This window comes from Pelophylax lessonae, assembly GCF_965119305.1.
Source record: "Pelophylax lessonae genome assembly, chromosome: 13".
Classification (NCBI taxonomy): Eukaryota; Metazoa; Chordata; class Amphibia; order Anura; family Ranidae; genus Pelophylax; species Pelophylax lessonae.
This window is the reverse complement of record NC_138780.1, coordinates 123,958,446-123,964,445: the sequence shown is the minus strand read 5'-3', so window position 1 is coordinate 123,964,445 and position 6,000 is coordinate 123,958,446.

Below are 6,000 nucleotides of genomic sequence, written 5' to 3'. Positions count from 1 at the left end.
TTTTTACTAGCATACATATTAGCTCCCAGATACTTTTCTTAGTGGCTGTCTTCTGAAAATTAAGGGCTGGTTCACACCATAAAGGTGCTTCCGAGTGTGTGTGTTTTTTGTGCACTCTTGCGCAGTGCATTTAGGACAGCCCATGAATTTTAATACTCAAAAAGCACTGCAGGCACGACTCTTAAAATGGCGCAGCATCAAACCATGCATTTTGCAGCTGCAAAAGCACATGTGTTTGCCAGATGTGTGAGGGTGCCATTAAGAATTGGTGGCATCTGTGCATGTCTGCAGAAGCAATTCACGTTCATGCGGTGCAGGAAAGTGTGAAACTGGCATTGCGCACGTTCCCGCAATGCCAATGCTGTGAATGAGCCCTAACAGCAGCTGCTGCTACTGAGAAAAGTTATGCTGCATGGCCGCCCCTCTCTGCCATTCACAGAACCCGTATTAAAGGAGTTGTAAAGTCAGTAGGCTTTTTATCTTAATGCATTCTATGCATTTTGATTAAAAAAACTTTCTGGTTGTAGCAGGCTCCCCAGCACCCCCCTAATACTTACTTGAATGCCTTCTCTATCCAGCGATGTCCAGGAGTCCCCCGGCCGTCCGGGACTCTCTCTCCTGATTGGCTGAGACACAGCCGTGGCGCCATTTGTCAATCAAAGTCAGTTAGCCAATCAAGAGAGAGAGGGGTGGGGCAAAATGGCAGCTCTGTGTCTGAATGGACAGACAGAGCTGCAGCTCGGCTCAGGTGCCCCACAACAAGCTGCTTGCTGTGGGGGCACTCAACACGAGGGAGGAAGCCAGAAGCAGCATAGAGGGACCCGAGAAAAGGAGGATCCGGGCTGCCCTGTGCAAAACCGACTGCACTATTACAAGTATAATATATTTGTTATTTTATTTATTTATTTATTTTTAAACAAGACTTTACAATCACTTTGAGAGCCGGTTCACACTGAGGCGACACGACTCCTTACTACTTCGGGGGCGACTTGTGCATTACCATGCACCACGACTTCGGAGCGACTTGCGTTGACTTCACATAATGGAAGTCTATGCATGTCGCTCCGAGGTCGCCCCGAAGTAGTACAAGACCCTTTTTCTAAGTCGGATCGACTTGTGTCGCTCCTATTAGAACGGGTCCTGTAGCAGTCAATGGACCGCGAGGGAGTGCGACTTGTCAGGCTGACAAGTCGCCTGACAAGTCGCGCTAGTGTGAACCGACTCTAATACATTTTCACAATGCATTATGTTCTGTGAATGAATTGTGGATGCTTTCATTCAACTGCTCCTTCTCCATTCACAGAATGTGACGCATTGTGGTACTACGAGTAGGAACACAAGTTCTGTGAATGGTGAAGAGAGCAGAAGGGGGCAGAGCGAGTGGCCCAACTTTTCAAAGTAGCAGGCAGCTGCTGTTAACCCGTCAATTGAAATAGAGGGTGGATGGCGCATAGGTGTATGAGACACAGGATACAAAGCGACAGTCTGAATGGTGAAAGTATAGCAAGGACAGCAAACTGACTGCAGCAGCACTGACAAGCATGGATAGAAGGAAGCTCACAGGAGATGAAGGAATCTCTATGCAGCAGAAACAAAAACACAGACAGAAAAGCGCTGCCCTAAGTGCAGTATGCATAAAAAAGTATGTTTATTTTAGACGAACGGCAACTTAAAAGAAGATGAACAATGGAGCGCATGTCAGACCCACCAGGGGTGAGTAAGGCTGTTACACTGGAAGGACGTGTAGCGCCAGGTGTATCAGAGCATGTAGTAGGTGAAGAAGGGAACTTCCAAACAGGCACTCCACGAGGCAGCATGCACAGACAGTCGAGTCCCTGTCCTTGTGGTTTACTCTATGTAGGTTGAACCTTTAGAACGCTTCATGCCCGTTTCAGGGAACACATTTGTGGAAAAGGGTGCCACAAAACATAGTGTTCCCAGCCAGGCATTTGGCCACCACACACAAGGAACAGTCTACTGGTCTAAAGGTTTTGGGTAATTGAATCAATATCCTGGGGTCTCCCTCTTGCCGAACATTTTAAGCGTCTGTGTGAGAGGGAGACTTTCTGGATTTACACTCTCTATTCTCTCACTCCACATGGGTTGAATGAAGAGATTGAGATCAGATCAATAATCTAGAAGGTTAATCCTTTTCGACACTGTTGTACGCTATCTCATACTGTTACATGATGCGTCTATGTACCTATCCCCCTCCCCCTCCTCCCAGGGGCGGATGCAGGGGGGGGGCAACAAGGCCCCCCCCTCGAGAAAATAGTACCGATTTAAGTTTCCAGAGGCATTATCTAAATGCAGCTGCAGGGACTTTATTTCTGCTTCCCCCGGCTCCCAGGAGACCTCAAATATAATCCCTGAGCTGCATCAGTTCATTTAGAGGGGCCCAGGGGCTCCTCCACCCTATCATTCTAAATAATTTTACCTCTGTCGCCATTATTATAGGTTCCACATAGCCTTATACATTTTTTTAAAAAATGGCTAGCTCAGCTATCCTGTCCTCCCTGGTTAATTGTTTTTTTTTAGCCTTACACTCTCTATCCTTACACATTTAATCCTGAGATTTTTTATCTTCCCCTCCTTTATCCCTTCCCTCCCTGCTAGATTTTTAGCAATCTAGACTCAGAGATGACACAATTACATGTACATTCTGGTGTCTGTGCAGTTCTTTGCCATGTTCACAAATACCTCACATAGATCCTCCGCTGAATCCTTTTACTTTGGGATTTGCTACAAAAGTTGCAATGTTATAGTTTGATCACTGGGGGAAAGGAATGTTTTCTTCTACATGCAGCAAAGGCACAGTCACTGAGTTCAAGGACTGCTTTTTTTTATGGAAAAAATTTAGCATTTTTTAAAAACGTGTATAAAAATAAAATGTATGTGCTTACTGTATACATAATATTCAGATGCTGCCTACTAATTTATCTGAATACAAAATAAATAAATAATCTAGTGTATAAATAGGTGCACTTCCTCAAACCCAATAAATGATAAAGTTATGTCTCAACATATAAAGTGCATTAAACATGAAGACAAATTATCATAACAATTCAAACCAGTAAAAGTAAAAATGCATAGTTTTGTGAACATCTATTTTCCATGTATATTTTCCAATAAGTGCAAATAGATTTGCAGGTAAGTGCTCCCATTGTGAATCCTCCACCACAGGTCACACAGCCTTTTACCAGATCCACTTGATCTCTAGTTCCAATGTCCGTCCGGCAGACGCGATCGCTCCCCATGGAGACAGACTGTTCTGTCAGTAATGAACACAGGGATCCTGTGTTCCTCCTATTTAGGAACACAGATCTCTGTGTTCATCTAGCAAACGCATCCCCCACACAATTAGAAAGCACCCCCCTACAGACACATTTAATCCTTTGTTTGCCCCTGGTGTTAACCCCTTCCCTGCTAGTGTCATTACTACAGTAACAGTGAATATTTTTAGCCGCCAACATTACTAGTAAAATAATTAATAATAAATAAAAATGACATAAATCGTTCCCCTATTTTGTAGACACGATAACCTTTGCGCAAACTAATCAATTTACACTTATTGGGATTTTTTTTTACCAAAAATATTGGCCCTAAAATTATGAAAAAACAAAATTTAAAAATTTTTTTATTGGGAATGTTTTATAGCAGAAAGCAAAAAATATAGTTTTTTTGTTGTTGTTTTTTTTCAGAATTGTCGCTCTTTTTTTGTTTATAGTGCAAAAAGAAAAATCACAGAGGTGATCAAATACCACCAAAGGAAAGCTCTATTTGTGGGACATCAGTTTTGTTTTGGGGGTACAACACAACACGACCGTGCAATTGTTAGTTAAAGTGCCGTATCGCAAAAAATGGCCTGATCATTAAGGGGGGTAAAACCTTCCGGCCCAGAAGTGGTTAAAGCACCAAAGTAATCGCTTTATTAAGCAGCAGACAAGTACTTACGCAGCAAGTACTGAGAAATGCCTACAGTTGGCAGGTGTGATGACGTCACCAGTTAAGCCCCACTCAACGCATTTCATTACTATAAAACATAGTAGGGGATTGGAGCGTCCATAGCAGTATATAAAGGCCCCTAGTCCTGTTCGTTCAGCGCACATCTGTAACCTTGACAACCAACAACAACTACAGCCAAATCTATCAAGCACTGTCTAGCGCTAAAGGTTGAGAAAGCAAAACATGAAATCAGTCTTACACCAAAATAGAAAATAAGGTAATTATTAAAAACAAAAGCAAGACGAATTGGGAAACATGTAGTTAGCATATATTACATTAAAATTCATATGAAATCAACTACAGAAAAGCACAATCTTCTGGTTAACAATAACAATGTCCCTATAAAATTCCCATCCATTAACTCACTTGAAACTTTTATTAAAAATCAGGTTAAAAAACAATTTCATTAAAAAAATAAACAGCTCTAAATGAAAGTGGCCAACCAGGATGATGACATCAACAAATATAAAAAAAAAAAATCAACTGATATTTATAAAACTATATATTCTGTATTTAGTCTGAAAGGAATATATGTTTTTAATACATATATCCAACTGTCTCTAGATGGGAAATCCCCCGTACACAATGATTCACCCTCCAATGGAGGGTAAACTTATCTATGCCCACAAGTTTTAAAGAGGAAGGGATTTAGAATGCTTAGAAAGACTTTTGCCCTTGAACCCCTTCCTGATGTTTGGCTATGTTTTCAGTAATCCAAACCTGCAGGGCCCATGAGATACTCCCAATTTATCGAGGACCACATGGACACTGCAGGAGGTAAACAACAAACCTAGTGGAACATGAAATGAACAAGCACCCTCTGATAAAACCAATTCACAGTGGGTCCTTGGAAATATACCCTTCACAATGGGGGTCAGAATAGTGGGAATAAAGTCCCTCTTACAGTACTGGTCAGAATGTCAACCTTACAGACAGCTAAAAAGATAATTGGTGTCATGCTGCTGTCCTTGACATAGCTCAAGGAACCCTTAGAAACCTCTGGAGGAACCTTGGTTGGGAATAGTTTCTATAGAGTGTCACTTAACAGTCCAAAGTGTGCTAAAATTACATCCAAGTTGATAGTGCCCAACAGCAGTCTCAGGGGTTTTGAATGTCTACACAAAGGAGGCTTTACAGGTAAAGGACATGCAAAAAACATGCTAAATGTACATGTAGCCCAACTGGCGGACCTATATGGGGAGTCAACTGAACGTTCCAGGCATTTTGGAGGCCACCCGCAGCAGTTTGCTTCTCTACTCTGCTGCAATTGGACAATAGGGAGCAGTGAGGACCAGGTCTCCCATCATGACCAAGCAGGTTAGAGAGCTGCCGGAGACTGGACACCCAGAGTGAGAGACTGGTCTTTTCACATTTATAGTAGCAAGAAAAAATAGAAGAACCCCAAGAGCAGAGACCCGAATTGGGGAGTGCTATTCAGGACCTCTGAGGGTGAGACTTCAGACACCGGATGGAAGAGACTGTAGGGTGCTGTTGGTGAATGGGTGCTAGCTTGAGAGAAGGGCCCTCTGTGTCTGGTGTGACTTTCTGCCTGGCCTTGGGGGACACTTGGTCATGTAGGTTTGCTGTGCTGTATTTGAGTGCTCCAGCAGGAGAACATGGGGACAACAGACTATACAGTATCTCACAAAAGTGAGTACACCCCTAACATTTTTGTAAATATTTTATTATATTTTTTCATGTGACAACACTGAAGAAATGACACTTTGCTACAATGTAAAGTAGTGAGTGTACAGCTTGTATAACAGTGTAAATTTGCTGTCCTGCAAAATAACTCAACACACTGCCATGCCATTAATGTCTAAACTGCTGGCAACAAAATTGAGTACACCCCTAAGTGAAAATGTCCAAATTGGGCTCAATTAGCCATCTCCCTCCCCAGTGTCATGTGACTCGTTAGTGTTACAAGGTCTCAGGTGTGAATGGAGAGCGGGTGTGTTAAATTTGGTGTTATCGCTCTCACTCTCTCATACTGGT